The following is a 19038-nucleotide window of genomic DNA, read 5'->3' on the forward strand; positions in this document are numbered from 1 at the left end:
TAACTAGATCCTTTTAAGATATAAATCAATTAGAAACGTAAAAGCCATTTAAAACCTGGCACAGGTGGAGGTAGCCAATTAAATTACTAAGTGAATCCATATACCGTCTTTTTCCAACCTGTCCTGCGCGCCGTTAAATACCGGACATATGACGCAGGTTTTTCATTAAGTGGAATCATTATCGCTAATGAATTCACGTGTTATAAAATCGCTCTACAATTTGATAAATTATGTTAAATGCTGTACTTAGCACTCATTACAATAACCCCCCTCCCCGTACTGAATTTAAAATTCTTATTGCGAAAAATATTACCTCAGGATTCGAACCTGGGATTCACTTAGTAAATTAATTGGCTACCTCCACCTCCGTCCTAAATGGCTTTTACATTCTTAATGATTTTTCTAATACTTGTCCATGACCCTTGCAACTCGGTCTCTCACGTCAGGGCGTGGAGGAAAGGATTGTTCATAGGATGTGCGATTCGTAACGACGAACGTATGCAATCCGGTGACGCGTCATCACTCTATTCTCGGCGCGGCTAATTGTACTAATTAAGAGGATCGCAACTCCGGAATAACTCGACGGGTTTATATTTGTCTGGCGACACCACCGCGAGAGTCGCTGCGCCACGAGGCTATTTTTCCACGATCCGGTATCATTTTAAGAACGCCCTAAAATTATCCTGCACGAGAAATAGGCCGAAAGAAATTCTCTTAATTTAACTAAATGCCTCGCAACGACGACTGCGGCCATTGGATCCCGTTTAACTCTTACGATGGAGATTCGTTAATGTCATTTATTACATATGACGAAATCACACGGAGACGTTTCGAGTATTACACCTTCGAGTGTAATTACTTCGAATCTTTCGGCGAGTGAATTTTATTAAATTAGAAGATTGAGAATCTAAGTAATTCAATTTCAAGCTTGAACTAAGGATTGCGAGAGCAAATCATCACGACGTGAGGCAATTTGACAATAGAAATCATATAATCGTTCGCTTTCGGAATTTATTTCGACAGAAATCGTGAAGCTTCTGAGCGGTGCGATTTCTTTCCTTCGTGTACGAGATCTGATTACCAACGGGGAATGCAAAGGAAAAAAAATTAATAAAATCGCAGACGAAGTACGAACGACGGGGTGTCCACGGAGGAAGTGACTGATGAAACGAGCGGGAGGAGAGGGCGGGGGGAGGGGGGGTAGAAAAAAGGGGACCCGCGCAGGGGACCATGTACCATTACCCTGCGAAGTGTGAAGTATTTGCCGCACGAGAGCGAAAGAGAGAGAGAAAAAGAGAGAGTGTGTTACCGTAGGATGAAGAAAAAAGAAGTCCGAGGTGGAGATCTGCGCAAGGACGAATTCCCCGCGATAAAGTGGAAATAATTCGGAGATGGGTCCATTGACACGAGGACGAGGACGGCCCGTTGCCGTCGAATATCGGAAGTTTCGCGAAGTGAATGCGGGGGATGTCTTCATCGCGAGGGCCCTCGAAGTGCCTCGATCCGGTTGACGTTGAGCAGGCGGCCGAAGTAAAATGACGAAGAGGAGGAGGAGGAGGAGGAGGAGGCGATATGAGGGGGCAGCCGATCAAGAAGGATTCCTCGTCTTCCTTTCTCTTTCTCGGGAAGAAAAGAGTAGGAGTAAGCAGCGGAGGAGGACGAGGTCGAGCAGGAAAAGAAGAAGAAAGAGGAGGAGGACGAACACCTATACAAGGATCTACACGGCCAGTGGGAATGGAATGCAGGTACAAGTCTAGTCCCCGACTTCACTCCCGCCTCCTCGCCGCCTGACCAGCCCCCTCTCCCCATCCTTCCGCCCCTCGCTCCTCCGTCTCTCCTCTTTCTTCCCGTCTCCATCAGACGCTTCTTCTTCTTCTTCTTCTTCTACGCCTCTCCTCGGCATCCACCGCCGACCGCGATGTTGCTCACCGAATCATCACCGTGTTCTACCTCTCTACCGGCTTCACCATTTACTACTACACCACTGTGCGTGCCTGTTGAGCCACCACTACGCGCCGCTACCGCTCTGCTCTACTACTATTATTACCACCACTGCTTTCGACTGCTGCTGCTACTGCCGCTGCTGCTGCAGCTATTACTACGTGTACACGATCTCGTTACTATTTGCGGACGTTCTCTTCATTCTATTATTGACTCCAATTAACCTCGATTACTACGTTTCAATTTGGATAATGTAACCGTAATGAGTTTATTGTAGCACACAGCGCTATAATTTTCCCCGACAACCCGAATATCAAATTGTAGGGATCCTTCAAGCTTCGCGTCCACGGATCGTCCGAAGGCACACGAAGTCCGAGCAGCGCGATTCTCAATTTAGGACTAAACTTAGACGCAACGAACGAGTAAAAGTTAGGCTAGGTTAGAAAGAACACGTGAAAGTTAGTTTATTCCGTTTATCGTGGATGCCAATCTCGTTCGAATTCTCCATGTCTCGGCTGTCGTATCTTTAGACATCGTCGATCGTACAATCTATCGGCTCGTACTGAACGAAATTTGAACGCTTCCGAGGAAAAGGATCAAACGTCCGCTCTAAAGCTACCAAATATTCAAGCCTTTGTATTGGCAAAGCGAGTGCGAGTGGCAAAAATAAAAATAAATTAGAAAACGATTTTCTCCTTAAAGCACACCATAAGGATTCGGAAGCAGTCGACGAATCTGCTTCCGAATCGTTGGAAAAGAAAGCTCGAACGTGCACGCGAGGTCTGTACCAATATGTACGGAATGCAGGCCCGACGTGCGGCCCTGCCGTGGCAGAGACGACCGCCGCAAAAGCAACCGGGATCTTCTACTAACTTGTAAGCATCAACGCGTTATTCGCCGCGCCGTGGCTCGTTAGTTGATAGTCCACGCGAGTCCCGCGGACGGTCTCGCATCGCGCCGCTGATAACCAAGCCGCCCCCTCGTCCCGGACATTTAAATGTGCCGCATACGCTCGGCCGATCCGTCGAGGAGGAACGCTTCTCTCTTACGAGAGGGACGATCGTATGGTAATTTTGCACCTCCGATGAGGAATGAGCGCTACTATGAGCAGTCGCGTACAGTGGACGCCGCCACATTGTACATTCCTGCGTCGCGATATCCTCCATGTAATGCATTAGAGTGATCGTAATCGTCTTCATAACTGGCGAGCGAGTAGCGCGGGAATATTATTCAATATACAGCTTGTGAAAGGAAGACAAATCCGAGATGTTAAAGTTAAAAAATTCTTTTTTCTTAGAGTAACTTTACGAAGTTACCTTATCATCAATCATCGCCGCAGAAACTCTCGCGTGAGAGGGTACCGAGTGCAGAAACTTTAGATTTCTCGTTAAATTGCAAATCGCGGGGAATGTATCTAATTCGTAAATCGCGAATTCGCCCGAGACACCCGTAGGAATAAACTTACGGAGCGAGCGATGCTCGGAATCCCGGCGATCCATGCATCATCGGTTAAGAGGATTAAGGCAATTTCACCTCTGGAGAGGTGTATTCGCGCCTCGCGACGAGAGGAGTCGACGTGCGTCACGCCAAGTGGCGAGGGAGCACTTTTATAATTTCAATCGCGCTAAAACGTGTTTTCGAGGACGCGGCCGTGGCCGATGAAGAGGCCATGATGAGGAGCGACGAGGTATCTCGTCGTTCGCTCGTTAGCGCATCTCGATGCGTGCGTGCGTACGCAGGTATGCGCGGGTTTTGCGTATTTTATTGCAATTGCGTTCGCGCGCGCGCGCGCGCTCGCAGACGGCGGTCCCGGCACTCGGAGACCGTCAATTTGGCCTCTTAGGTGTCACGAAAGCGCGATGTGAGGATCGTCAAACGCGAATGGGACTTCGCGGTAGGACATTACGCGGCGCGCGAAGTAAACGAACGGCCGGAGCCTCCGCCGCGCCGCGCCGCAACGGGATGCCGACTGCCAGGACTCGCTTCTGTCAGGACACGTCTGGTTATTATCCCCGCACATACCGCTGGTACATTGCACTTGTCAGTAGCCGACGAGACGCGCATCCTTCGATATTAAATTTTGCGTCGGGGAGTTTGAACTTGTAGCCTCGAAACGTGTAAAAATGATGGAAGTCCAAGTAGACGTTCTCGCGACAGTGAGACAAGCGTGTCGCTATTTATCTTCAAACATAAAAATAATTACATTCATAAAATAATCCTCAGATTTGTATCTTGTAGACGGTCATAAAGCGGCCGGTTAGAATATTTTTAGAAAATTATGTTTACGTCGGATATTCCTTAGCCTTCATTATACGGAAAAGAAAGGTGCGCGCACTCCACACAACACTTCAGTTTCCAATAATTTTCATGTTTGATACGCACTTTGTATCCCGTGGTATTTTCGTGGATAATAACCTTTTGGCAACCGATAGTATCTGCGAGTATTTTTAGAAAGCATTTGTAACATTTCGAGGTCCGCGTGGCATAAAATACCGCTTATTTCGCCAGTGTCGTTTAGCAACTGTATAACTGGACAAATTGCCGAGACAGAGAATTTTTATCCGACCCAAGGGATCAAATACTGCAACCCTGGCAATACGATAACGCGTAAGAACGTCCTAAATTAAGTGTAAAGTGAGAGGTGCAGTCGTGGATTTCATTTTGATTCGCGCCTTTCAACGTCGGAAATAACCGTAAGTTCGAAACTAGCGCACCAACGCACCAACACATCTCGCAAGTTGGCACAATAGACCGACGCGTGGTTACCGCCAAACGCGCTTATTTCGCCGTAAGAATAAATCGCGGTAAAACCGTATAGAACTTCGCGCATGGAAACTTATAGACAGAGACATCGGCATTGACTGATACCTGGAAATCGAACAACAGCTCGGGGCTCGAAGAGACTTCCACTATTGATTCGCCGCTGTTATAATTTATCGATAATCTACGTGAATAATGGAGGGCACTCATCTTCGTATACCAATGTCTATACTATGTCACTGTCAGTCCATGCAGCTTTTAAAAGGTAGACGACGATCGCTACATAATGGATTAGATCCAATTCGCATACGCGGGTCTTGCGCTTTTGCCGTACACGTTATCGTAAGCTTCGGCAGTACTTCCGTAGAATTATCCCCGGTCTTTAAGCTAATAACGATAATATGACGGGTTTATATCGTCTATCTATTGTCGACGTGTATTTCATCAAGATTGGAATAATTTCGTCGTAAACTATTCGCAACGTTTTTCAAACAGCGATGCGCTGTTTCACGATACTTTACCTAATCGATTTTTATTTTCATTACTCAAATGTTTTGCGTACACAACACGATAACGGAATAAGCCCTGTATTCTGTAACAAGATTGTCGCTCTATAAGCTCTGCAGCTCTTTACCCCTTTCTTCATTTTGCCCTTTGCTTTATTTCTCTCGTTCTACAGTGCTACGTAATTTATGTACTCCTTAATAAGATATCAAGTGTTACATAATGTATGGATTTTTATATTTAATGATTGAGATTTTTAACATTTTAGTATTTTCAGGCACATTTCTTTTCGCTCGAAACTCAAATTTTGTTTTATTTATTTGCCGTTACTTCAATGAAAGTCGGCGTTGTCAGACGGATCGATGGTTGAAATCGATTTCCAAGCAATAAAAATACCATCTTAAGGATCGTATTATTCGATTAGAATTCTTAGAAATCTATATCTTCCATTGCGGCATATCACGCAACATTCCGCAGGTTTTGCGACTACATTCCGGCCAATCACTCCTTTCCCCCCTTTTCCTCTATTTTTTTCTTCCTACTCGCAATTATTCATGGACTATTCGAAGGTGAATTTCAAAGCAATCGACACTGGGACCGGAGAAAACGAGATAGAGCGGAACAAGCAAAAAACTTGGGGGGCAAAGAAACGAAATCGCTCGTCTCGGATATGACGGAATTCCGATGTAGGAACTTTCACGAAGAGAGGTCTTCGACTTCTTCGCCCGGCACAGCACCCCGGATCGTGAAGATCGATCGTTGCCATTCGCGATCGTTAGCACGGGTCACTGCATTCGGGTCGAAGGAAGTCGAAGCAGAGAATCGAAGTAGCCGCAGAGGTTCTCAGTGCTTCGTCCTTTTACTCTCGATCACGGCTCAATGTCACGGACCGCACGCGGTTCGTACGCAGTTCCATGCGGAACGTACCTGTCGAAGAACGAGATGAGTGATATCTTTCTCAATTATGCTGTTATTAACGATCACGTGATTATCGCACTTGCTTTCGAAGACAAGACGAGAAGCGGGCGATTTTGGCACCGTTTCCTTTACGTGACGAACGTCGAGAAACAACGCGGTCTCCTCTTCGCACGATGTAATAACGTTATAGAATCCCACGTTCGTAGACCTTCGCGGGAACACGATGACGTCTTGCGTAGAGCGATAGAGCGTCATTGTCCTTATTCATTCGAGTAAATTCGTCGTAATTTTGTACGCGCGTCAACAACTCTACGGGACGTATTAAAGCTTCGATTGAAGCTTGAAATTTAGATTCAGAAAAGCATAAATTATTTTCGGCAAAGGTTTAAAAGTACTCCACTTGGAAAGATATTCAGATTTAAGATGCAAGGTCGTCAAAACACTTAATGTCGACTTTTCGAAGACTGCGGCAAATAGCGGTAAAAACTTTTCGTTGGGGATAAACTACTTTACGTTCGAAAGATACGATTCTACGATTCGTCAAACATACAAGCACAGGGATTATGGCTAAAAAATATATATATGCAAAATGTAATCGCATACAGAAAGGTTAATGCGGGTACTATTTTACGATTGCGAGGTATAATTCGTCATCGTGATTACAAGTGTTTACCAGAAACATGCTCGACAGTTGTTTTTTCTTTAAATAGCCGTGCATACAGAAGTACCCATAGTTTTTTGAGTAAATATTAATTGAATTATTATACCGACGATAATTGAGAATAAAGGGTTCCCGAGAAACTAAAAGCAAGGGAAATAAATAGATAGCCTTTAATACATTTCAGGTAATACCCACTTATTTTACCAGAATATACACTTTTGAATTAAACACCAGAAGAGGAAATAAATAATTATGTGAATGTCGTATCTTTAGGTCTGTTTTTGGACTCTGATTGGCTAGCAGTCATCAAAATACGCTCTCTGAAAGTTAATCAGTGTATTATCATTGAAAACAGTTATAAGTATAGCACTGAATAAATCATACTTATAACTGTGAATCAGTGAATATTCACTGTTTTTCAGTGATAATCCACTGATTGACTTTTAGAGAGCATATTGAGCAGAATGAAAAGCAGATGGAATGGAGCTTTGTCGACATTTCCGCTGAGCGAGAGAAAACACGTTAAAAAAATAATGTGGAAGAGGAAATAAATAATTATATCGTATCTTTAGGTCAATTTTTGGTCTTTGAGTGGCTAGCAGTTATGAAATACATATTAAGCAGAATGAAAAGCAGATGAAATGGAGCTTTATCGACACTTCCGGTGAGCGAAAAGCGACGCGAGGGAAAACACGTTGTTAAAAAAATAATGTAGAAGAGGAAATAAATAATTATATCGTACCTTTAGGTAAATTTTTAGATCCTGATTGGCTAGTAATTATAAAATACATATTAAGCAGAATGAAAAGCAGACGGAATGGAGCTTTGTCGACACTTCCGCTGAGCGAAAAGCGACGCGAGAGAAAACACGTTGTTAAAAAAATAATGTAGGGGCCATCTATCTACCTGATGCTATTTCAATCGAGGCGATATATCCCTCGACTTAGGCTTTCGTGTTCCGGAATATCGGCCGTGCATGCGTGGATACCGTCGCCGCGATCACGGCGAGTATCGACGAGTCGCGGTGCCGGTCCGCGTAATGGTATCGAGCAGGAATGCGCGCTCGATATATCGCGCGTAATGTACGCGCGGCGTGTGTAAAACGGGGCTCCACCGACGTAGGTGTATGTGCGTAACCGCGCGTTAGTGCATCAGCCGTGCGTGGATATACGTGCGTGTGTGCACGTTAATACGTGTACACACCGTCCATAGTCCCGGCGTGAGACCAAAGCGACTCAAAAAGTCGCACGGCGGCGCAGCGGCTCTCAGACGACGCGGCGCAAAGCTCGCTTTATACGTGCAACGTACATACGGGAACTTGAATTGAAGCTCATTGAAGGCGAAACGTAAGAGATATTATAACGGCTTTTGTGGCGACAAAGTCGTACAATGAAGACATAGGCGAATGGGTGCCGCCGTGGCGGTCGGGTCGAATCGGGAACCGCGCAATTTCCGCGAGTCTTAATTTCCATATTACGGACGCGCGCCGCGGAAGAGGGACGTTGCTTAATACAGTTTTCTAATTTATTACGAGAAATATATATATAATCTTGTAGAATAGAACGAGAGCTGACGCAACGCTGTAAGTTTCTTTTAATGGGCCAATGTGCTCGAAGAGATGGGTAGTTTTTCGGAAGCGTCGCGCGCACGAATTTATCGAAGCGTCGTTTCACACCTCGTGAGGGATATCCCGCGGCGTGCTCTGTTAGAAAACTTGTTAGAGGTATTTTTCACGTGGACCGGTTTTAAGCCGGCGGTCAGAAAGGACGGCGAGCTTTCCGCGAAACGCTCAATGCAACCGCTCGGCGATGTTTGCCTTTTGAAAGAATTTGGCTTGGCGGTATGTACCGTATCTGCCTGAGGCTTGTTCGAATACGGCCACCAACCTGCTTCAAATTCCTTTTGTTCGCAGGATGTTCGACATCCTCCCGTCGCCGGTTACTTTGTTAGCGATCTAGGATACGAGGTCCGCAGCCGTGGCGGAGTGACATTGGAGAAATCGAGAAGCGCAGATGCCGTGCTTTACAGAGTCGAACGATGCGATTTATAATCTCGATCTCGAATTCAATTGCGTACTTTACAACCGCGGCGATTCCGCGACGTTTGCGATATATTCGCGCGCGAGCAGCTTCAGGTAATATTTTTCACAAAATCGAAACGTTTGAAAAATGTTTTCACGGCTGAATTGTAGAAAATATTTTTCAAATGAACGCGATAAGCACTTAATTTAATTTAATTCTCCAATTTTACTGTTTTTTCTGGTCTGTCCAACTCCTACGTTATTATACTTTATTTTATGTTCACTTTTTTCTATACCATATTTACTTGTAATTTTTCTGACTCGCACTTTTTACCTATATTTTTAAGGGAGTTTCATCGGAGAGTAAAAAAAATTAATGATCTTTTTACCACAACTATTGTTAATCCTTTCATTACTAGTAAAAAAATTCCTATTGATCCCTCTCTAAACTCTGCTCCGAGACTCGTAAGACGCTGGCAGACGGCGAGTCAGTAAAAGTCCGTGCAGGATCTCAAATCTTGGCGCAAATAGGGCGCGAAGCAACGGATTCGCCGTTACGCCGGTGCGAAATCCGCAAGTATAACGAGAGCAGCTGGTGCCAAAGCAGCTCGTTCCTCCAAGCTCAGGGGGGAAAAAAAAGGGAGGCACGGGCGGAAAAAGAAAGGACGGAAGAAAGGAAGTGGCGCGACGTAGGACGCGCGCGGCCCTTACTGCACGGAGGGTCCCTTCTTTTTCGGGGGTTTTCCGCTCTCGTTCCTCCTCGAGCGCGGAGAAAGAAGGGGGAGCTCCGAAAAAGGGGAACCACGTTGCGGGCACGTGTCTCCAGGACATCTGCCACTGAACAGGACCCACTGTTACGTCCCCATTATATCGTTTACCTTAGCACAGCGAGCCACCTCTCTTTCTCGCCCTTCGTCCTCTTCCTCCGCCTCACCTTCTTCCTCCGCTACTTGCTTGCCCTTCGCCTCCTTGTGTCTAGGAACAAGCAGCTGCCCTTTTCCCTTGCATACAAAAGCGGTGCGTACCTACGCACCTGCCCTTCGAGGAGGATGACTGTTAACCGGTCTCGGGGTGATCATCGTGACGTATTACCGGGTGATAGGAGAGAAGAGAGGAGAGGGGGGAGGGGGGTAGCTTCGCCACCGAGGCGATGCAACCGAGAGAAATGCAACGATCAAGCGGGAATTGTAGTCAAGATTTTCAACCGACGATCGCGTTAGTCCTTACAATACAACGGAAGTACTTCATTCAGCGCCCTTAGAAAAATTACGTTGGCAGATAAAAAGTTTGGTTTCGCGATACATGTAGGAACGAGTTCTTTCTTTCTTTCACTTTAATCTGCTCAGTCTGATCAAACGTAGAAACAGAAAACGTATTTCAGGATATGTTTTCAATATACAACGTACTTATTTTTTCCCACGTATTTCTGGAGCAAGTGATTAACGGATAGAATCGATGGGGCAGTCGCTTCGATCTCTTCCCGTCGCGCGAAGCTGGCCCGGAAATCGCCAGCGGCGCGTCCGTTCTCGTAGGTGACAGAATGTAACGAGCATCGGCGCGGCGCGAGATGCGTCTATTCCGGGACGCCGGACGTCGACCCGCAGACGGCTCCCAGACTATACAGGCTAATAATCGACGCGAAGACTTAGGACGCGAGAACGTGGAGGAAACGGGACGCGGATGGAGCACCGGAATTACGTAAACGCGCGTCGCGCCCACAAAGATCGCAAAAATTGGGTCTCCTCCGTGCGACACCTCGACCAACCCGCCGGGACGATAAATTAGATTCGTTCGCGTCATGGGCGCGTAATCCCGCCCAAATATATCTGCATATCGGGGGTTTGGGGACGGCTATGATAATATCTTCTCCTGTCGGTGTGGAACTTTAAGTATACGCTGTACGAGACGATACGTTTTCGATAATATCGGCATAATGATGGGCAAGCTGCTGAGAGATTGCACGGGGTAAAAGCCAGGTTTTAAACAAAAATGACACGACGTTACTCGGGCGAGGTATCAAATTCTGGACTGGTTATTATTTCCCCATTTAATATTAAACCTCATGTTTTCGCGCGCGATTGCTTTGACAGCCGATCAACTTTATCTCCCGAATAATCAAAGTTTCCGAAGTGCAATCGGTGGAATCGACATAGGTTCAGTCTACTCACTTAACGAAAAGTCCTTCATTTCTTAAAAATTGTGTTCCACGCGCGTTTCGTTCATCGAGGAGACAGATCGCAGTTTACATACGAAATAAAAAAAAGAAAGAAAAGCAACAAGAGTAATATGAGTAGTAAAAATATCGCAATTCAGACGGAATCGTTAATACAGCATCACCCACAGATGAAATTTAAAGAAGGCATTACTTGAAATAATTTGCACACCCGTGCACATCGTGTATACCGTAGAAATCAATTGTGATTTATAAGACCATGTATTGCCAGTAATTTCGATACGGTATCGATGCTATATTATCAATAAAGTTTGTGACAAATGGCTATATAATTTGTATAAATGTTATTAATGGCTATCCGATAGCCGGGCTGTTCGAGAATTATTTTACGTTACTTTCTGATCGATTTAGTTATAAAAAAGAAACCCTCGGCCGACATCTCAGGCAACAGCTTGTATTCGACAATTTCGTAGTAAAAAAAAAAGCGTAAAATTATCTCATTGCGATCCCATTGCCCGGAATTAACGGAAGTTTCCAAAGCGTGATTCACGGATCACGCGCGTGGAACGTGTTTTCAAAAGTCGCTCGTGTATAATTGCACGGAAGCAGAAAAGACTTACAGACTCGTTCTCGAAACCGCTGGGCTCGCACGGGATGCACACGCACGTCGCACGCACGTCGCACGCAGCCTGCAACCAGACGTAAAATCAACAATTAGAACGTACGAATTATCACGGACGGTGAACGATAATTTCGCGTTGTACACGCTCGGCGGGCCCGGGCATGCCTGGTACCGTATCGACGAGGAGATGAAAAGAGGCGGCACTGTCGTCATTAGGATTCTAACCGAGCTCGTCCGCTTTCAAATGAACGACCCCTCGACAACGAAACGGTCCGCGTACACAACGCGCGCACACACACACACACGCATGCACGCACGCACGTACGCACGTACGCGCGCGCGCACGCACGCACGAACGGAATACCTTGTAGGTACGAAAGGAAGCGAACTTCCTTCCTACGTCCGATGTCACGCGCGCCACCGTTTATATAATCCATCCTGTGACGTCACGCTGTTTAATCCATTCATTATTGCGAGCCGGCACTCCGTCTCCGTCGTTCTTCCTCGCTCCGGTGCAACGGCGAGCGGCGTTCTGCACGCGCAGAAACGGCGCAGGGACGTCCGTCGTGCGCAATAATCCGCCGCTTTTTCGAGCCGCGAATTCGGTTGAATAAACGAATCGAAGAATTATGCGGTCGACTCGCGTTTCAAGTGGCGGCCGAGCGCAATACTAAAAATACGAGAATAAATACTGCGCGCGCGCGGATGATGGATCTGCATGCGCGCCGCGCGATACAATTTCGGCAAGATTTTGCGTATCGGATAATTCGAAGCGTGTGCACGGCATTTCGCCGAAACTACTTGCGCGAATGAGATATTTTTTTCCTTGGTAAGATTAAATTAACAGCGGTCAGAAAGGAAGAAGCGACGCCGCTTGACGAGGATTCGCGTTAAAGGAAGAAGCGACCTCGGCTGTGAAATAATATTTACACACACGTAATGTAATTGCGACAATGTAGCAGACTCGGGCAGGGCGTTACGGCGCGGGGGGAGAGCCCCGAGAGGAACGTTTCGCAAGGCAATTCTATTTTCAGTGGTGCCGTGCACTCGCTGGAGAGGATGCGTGAGGAGCATCTATACGAGAGTCCGCAATGAAATAACGTATTCCGTGTCTTCGCTCCGGCATCACAACCTTCACTTACAGGCGTTATTAGCTTCTATGAGTTGCGCAGTTGCGTTAAGCCACGTCCACACGGTGAGTAACCCCCGGCGCGCTAACGCGGCGCTCGTCGCGTCGCGACGCGCTCACTTCTGAAAGTCGGCGCGTCAAAAATCACTTGTCACGATTTCCCACTATCTTATCTTATCTCTCGTACGATTTATATAACCGAAAATGTCAAGCCGCGGCAATTCTTCGGCGTTCAACTCGCGTAACGTGAGCGCGGCTCTGCCGCTGGGCGAGTTTCCGGCTCGCGCGAATCCGCGGGCTCGTCATTACAATGACGCTCGGGCGAGCGCGATCGTCACGCGAGCGACCGCGTATCCCGCGCGATCGTATTTTAATAGGTTTTTATCGCACGGGTTATACGACTCCGGCTGTGCGGGCGGCCTGCGGCTTGCGGCAGTGACGACGACGACGACGACGACGACGTGTGTGGCGGCGGCGAGTGGGCGGACACGCACGGCAAACGATTCTGATAGGAGGCTACTCACCGAGCCGCGCGCACGCAACGGAATTTCACCTTACGAGCGACGGCGAGCGCGTTGAAAAGATAATTGAAGCGGCGAACGGAAAAGGGAACGCGCGGAACCCGCGATTTTTCGCTCCCGCCGAGAGTCCGCCCCGGCTTTAATTAAAGTACGAGCGTTTGCCCGAACAAAGTTTACTCGAATCAAATTAAACGGGGAGATATCGTTAAAATATTTGCGGAATCGCGCGGGCAGACGTTATCCTTTCTCCCGAGGAAGCGGAGGTCGTTTCCCGCCGTCCCGGCGATCTGCCCGACGCTTGTCAATTTATATTTGGTCCTGCCTATCCGGCCAAACAATTGCCCCGCGATAATACCCCCTTTCCCAGCGCAAAAAAAAAAAAATCAATGTATTATTTATAAAATGCCTCGCGACACGTCGACACGAGTTATGCAAATGCCCGACGCGTAACAACGTGCGCTCGGTATGAAACTAAAATCACGCGACCGTGAAGAATCCGTTATACTCCGAAACGTTCTTAATTTAAAGCGCTATCGCGCATCTACCGCGATTATTTTAAGACTAACGTCCGAGTGCACGCGAACTCGCGATAATTAAGCGATCGAAACGCCGTTTTCTCTCGCTCTTGCTCTCTTGCTCTCCTCCCCCTCCCCCACCCCACCCCGCGATATTCCACGGTCACGCGTCCGTCGCAAATGACGCGGCTCCGGGGTTAAGCCGCGGGTTGACCTTCGCGCGATCGAAAACGCCGACCGGGATATCGAATCGCCGTGACGACCGACATCCGGCCCCGGCTCTCGGCGGCGCGGCGGCGGCGGCGACGCGACACGTGAATGAAGCTCGGCCTCTGGTGAACGCGAATGGGGAACGCGCGCGCTGGGGGGAGGGGAGGGGGGCGGGGAGGGGGTGGCGGGAGGAATGCATGCGTTTAAAGAGACCCCGGAGCGCGCTAACGCGAGGCGACACAATCGTGCGCGCGCGAGCGATAGCGAACCGCGACGTTCGCCGAGGCGCGATAACGCCCGCCGTTGAACAATTGTTGACCGCCCTCGGAGGAGACGCCGTCGGCGATCGCGCGCGTCTTTTCTCTCCGTCGATTCCGCGAGAGGCGTCGATTGTTCTGTTAAACACGACTTGTTCGAATGCTCTCTCTCACATCGTTTTATAAAAGTGCGACGCGAACGCGGGACTTCTCGCGATACGCGGGAATACAGACATTTGAGATTAATCGCAAGCGTCCCGACGCGAAAAATCGACGGATTAATGACCGCGGGGCGTAACGACTGCGCACCGAGAGGAGAAAGAGAGAGAGAGAGCAAGAGAGAGGAAATTGAGAATAGTTGCGGAAAGTCGGCAGTCAACGATCTACGAGCGCGGACGTGTCGCATTAATCTCCCGCCTTTCAGAATAATAATTCCGCGTCTCCAATTCCGCGTCACGAAATATTCCACAGCACGCGCCGTACGGCGCCATTGTGCGGCATCGGCGATGGGCGGGGGGGGGGGGGCAGAGGAGGAGGGGGGAGGGGAGGAAGAGGGTATAATTATAGTTAGCACGGCGATGGACAACAGATTTGCGGCGTGGCCCCGCGTATGACGTAATACTACCAGCGTTCTCCGGCAGTCGATAAGAATTCCGACGCCTCCATTCAGAGACGGGAAACGGGAGGAAGGATGAAACCTCCGGGCGACGTGGGGGGCGGCGCGGGTACGGGGTGGAGCAGGGAGGGCAGGGGGACGGGGGGGGGGGAAAGCGGCTGACTGGCGAGCAATCGGACACTGATACGAGGAGGCGAGATTACGAAATCGAGAACCGCGGAGCGCGATTATATGCCGCCGCCCCGAGGAATCCGCGCGCTGGCGCCTCAGATAAGCGAATTTTTTTTTTCTCTTACGTATACGCGCTATCGCGAACGCGATCGGGGGAACGTGCGTAAGAGTCCGTGGGTTTAATTTTGGAGCACACGCGCGCCCCACGGACGGGCCGCGCGGCTCGGCTGCTCGCGTGAGTAACGCGCGTACGGAAGTACGCGTACTCGTTCGCGCGATGAATATTACTTTTTTTTTCCTATTCATACGCCGTGAATGCGGACTTTGCCAGCATTGTACCCACGGCGGATTATTTTCCCTCCCGCTTCCTTATTATTTCTGCTAAAGCACCACATCCGGGCGGAGCTTCGATCACGGCGCCGACAATGCGGCGTAATAAAGAAAAGAGTTTTCGACGGGATTTGAGAGACATACGGCATCCTTGATGGATATGCCAAGTTTCCAATACGTCTTTTCGCAAAAGAAGAGGAGACGATTTAAATCGATTCGAGGAGCGGGCGGTAAGCTCGCGCGCTCCCCGTTTTATTGAGCTCTTATAAAATCTGATCTAACAATAAGTACTGCGCAATGAGTAATATTTACGTATTGCAGCAAGAGGATAATATAAACGTCATATGTAGCGGGTAGGGAATGTTTGTCGAGCGATACGAAAAAAAAGAGATTACTCGAATGCATGAATGTATGAGATACGAATGTGCGGAGATACGAAGCGTGGAAATGGAAGGAGGACAACTCGCGGAGACTACTCTTTACGTCTTTTTAAACATCGCGATAAAAATAGGATAAGATAATCTTTTGTTCAAATACCGCGTGCGTGATAGAGTCGAGCGAGTCACCGGTATACGCGATACATCTGATGAAAATCGCCTCTCGCTCCGGCAAAGTTAACGTCTTGGAAACGTTAATTGAAAACCGAGTGTCCCACCGCGTTCCCGATTCGCCTCCCTCAATCATCTTGATTAATAATTCTTGGATTTGTTTTAATCTCTCGCGCCTAAACAGCCGCAATAAAGCAGCTTTGAAAGAGACAGATTCAGTTCGCCAACAATCTAAGGAGCTTCTAATCTCGCCGTGCCTTTATGGGCTACAAAGTGAACATCCACGTTCACATCCCACGTTGCGCAACGCCGACTCGCGACGGGTCGCGGCGCGCGCGTGAATTTACGACAAATTCCGTACACTCGACGTACCGGCACCTACACGCGTACGTTTGCGCACGCAATACACGTGTATTTACGCAACAGGCTGTGCATGCCTGGCGCAGGTGGCGTTATGACGCAAACGTTTTATCGGTTATTCGGCGTTATGCCTTTGCCAGATAACAGAGTCAACGATCACGAGACGTTCGCTCGGAGTAAATTGTTGTGTCGATGCGACGATTTTAAGCTCTGCCATAATGAATTAGAATAAACGTGTCGAGTCCCTCGCGGGGGGGAAAAACAAAAGAGGATCGCTTGAGCTAAAAATTAATCCGAGACGCGAAGAGCGCGGATCTTCGACTCGTTATAAACGCGCCGCTCTAAACTGCCGCAGTAAATTCGCAGTTGTTCGCGTCTCCGTCCGCGCTGTGCCACCCGACTTATCAGCGTGTCGTAGGCGAACCGGAAAGGGTTACGAGATTGGTAGGAGTCGATATCGAACGCGCGGGCGACGCGCCGAAACTAATTCACGACTCTGATGTAGGCGGCACACGCGGACTTTAAAACCGTCTCGATCTCATCCGGCCGACCCCCCTCTCAGTCGGTTCCTCGAATATCGTCGTAAGCCACGCACAATGCGCGCCACACTTGCGTATACACGCGACGGAAAACGGATCCTCCCTTCGACACGCGGGATAGATCCATCAGGCATTAAACGAGATTTAAGGTCGGCTTGCCGAGCATAAAAAATAGTGCTGCAACGTCTGCCCATTCGAGTGTCACGGTATTCGGCGTAATAATATACATCTGGTGTCCCGAGCACGCGTCCGAGGGGCGCGTAAAAAAAATGCAGGCCTATTATACGGAGGTAACGTATTTAGATCGCGTTCAGCGAGGAGAGATGACGTCACGTCGCCGAAAGCGTGTGTATCGTAGATTTATAGTGCGAATGCGTGGCCAACGACGCTGTCAAAAAAATAGTAGCGCCGATCGCGCGATCGATCAAAAGATTACGGTCGGCTCGCGGTTTTCAAGGAAAAAAATCAACGCACGAGATGTTAACCCAATGTACCTCTCGTAGCGCGAAATTGTCGCAATTCGAACACGAAAATTTGAAAATATTATATAATAAATAAAGTGAAATAAATTCACGCGCGTTTCTTTTCACTTGCTGCGCGCATGTACGCGTGACATTAATTAAAAAGGCACGCAGATAGAGCTCTCGTATCCCACAATTATGCGTGGTTAACCACGTGTCGACAGTCTACGGAATTATCGGTGAGCGCGATTTTAGTGCGTTCACGCCACCCAATCATGTTTTGCGGTCGGATAATAATAATCGCCTTTACGTACTTCACGGCGCAGGATATAAGAGAAATCGTTAAAGAAATATAAAAGGGACAATGCACCGTCCCCTTGAATAGCTTCAATTTTCTTGAAGCGACTGCAACAAGAGAAAGATGTGCAACAAAGTGACATAACAATTCTTAAAAATGAGACTTCGGGTGACATTCATTTTTACGAAAGATACACCGCTTGAATGATTTTGTGCAGAAAATTTGCTTTCTTGTAAGATATTAAGTTATTACATGTTTACAAATTTGTAATTAAATTTTCGCACACATACTACGCTATTAAAATTCCCGCGAAAGAAATCTGTAATTATTATTAACGCGATGATGACTCGAAAACCATTTCTGCGTAATGTCATTAAGTACCTTTTTATACCGATGTCCTGTAATAATTCAAAGTTTACGAGCGATTTCACTGCGATACCTACATACAAGAAAGATCGGCGAGGCAGTCTGGATCCTCGAAGGACGGCCATTGTGGCGTTAAAGTGTGGGAAAAAGCGTCTACTATATAGCGTGAACGAAGAGTCTGTGGTTCATTCATGGCGAGCATCTGAATGGGGAGAAAACGAGAGGGACGGAGAAAAAGAGGAAGAAAGAGCGAAATCTATGCGAACGACTTGTATATATGCACACGGATACGCGCATGCTCGCGCGTAAAAATATACAAGCTGCAGCAGTACAAATAAATAAACGCGCGCGCGCGTAAAAAATATAGAACGCCACAAATTGCGTTCTGTATCGCGGAAATCGACTAAATCTTCTCGTGCGTGTCGGCCTGATTACTCGCCAGTCATTAAGTATAATTCGTTACTTGACATTTATTAATATGATATGAAGACGATTTACTTTATGTAGAATACGGTTTGTACATTTTATCGATGTACATACACAATAGCAGTCCATATTTCCCATGATTAAACCAAAAATAAATCGGTACAATTAGGATAAGTTCTTGGATATCTTGTATACGTATACAATTTTCTAGTGTCTGTTAAAATATTAACTGAATAGAATATAGCTGAATGATTTCTTAAAGAGTCGTATTAAATGATCGATAATTTATAAATAAAGATAAAATATTTTCCTAGAAAATATTTTGATTCTGACAAACATACGCGATTTCAAGCACAGAAACATATGCGAAAAGTATTTTTCGTCTTTCAATCCAAGTGCATTCAATATAATTCGTATAATTTCGTAATAATTGACGAAAGAAATAAAGAAATTTTACAACACTTAAAGCGCGTTAAATTCTCACTTTATATTAATCCTGCTATTTCACAACTTGATATTTCGGAGGAAGGTGTACAAAGCTTCCTTCTTTCCTCTGGGATGTTTAATTTTAATAAAAGCTTTTATCAAATTATAATTATTTTTTAAGAAAAGCTGCAGAAGAATCACCTTTTTTTTCGTGGCTTGTTTAAACATCGCGTGCCGAAGGAACGGGGAACGAAGGGCGAACGGAT

The 19038-nt window shown here is 47.2% G+C and overlaps 1 long non-coding RNA gene across 2 annotated transcripts in view; it reads right to left on the reverse strand.

Moving 5' to 3' along the window:
- Window positions 1-1909: 1909 nt before the first annotated feature.
- Window positions 1910-19038, reverse strand: part of LOC105567772 — a 37690-nt gene continuing 20561 nt past the window's right edge. The window contains exons 3-4 of one of the 2 annotated variants that reach the window (XR_001009388.1): window positions 11598-11666; window positions 1910-4122 (exon numbers count right to left, since the gene is read on the reverse strand). This is a non-coding gene — a long non-coding RNA (uncharacterized LOC105567772). Of the gene's footprint in view, window positions 4123-9097; window positions 11667-19038 lie in introns of those variants that run through there. The other variant, XR_001009387.1, reaches the window with a different exon arrangement.

This window comes from Vollenhovia emeryi, unplaced genomic scaffold (assembly GCF_000949405.1).
Source record: "Vollenhovia emeryi isolate VEMERY1.0 unplaced genomic scaffold, V.emery_V1.0 DF939134.1, whole genome shotgun sequence".
Classification (NCBI taxonomy): Eukaryota; Metazoa; Arthropoda; class Insecta; order Hymenoptera; family Formicidae; genus Vollenhovia; species Vollenhovia emeryi.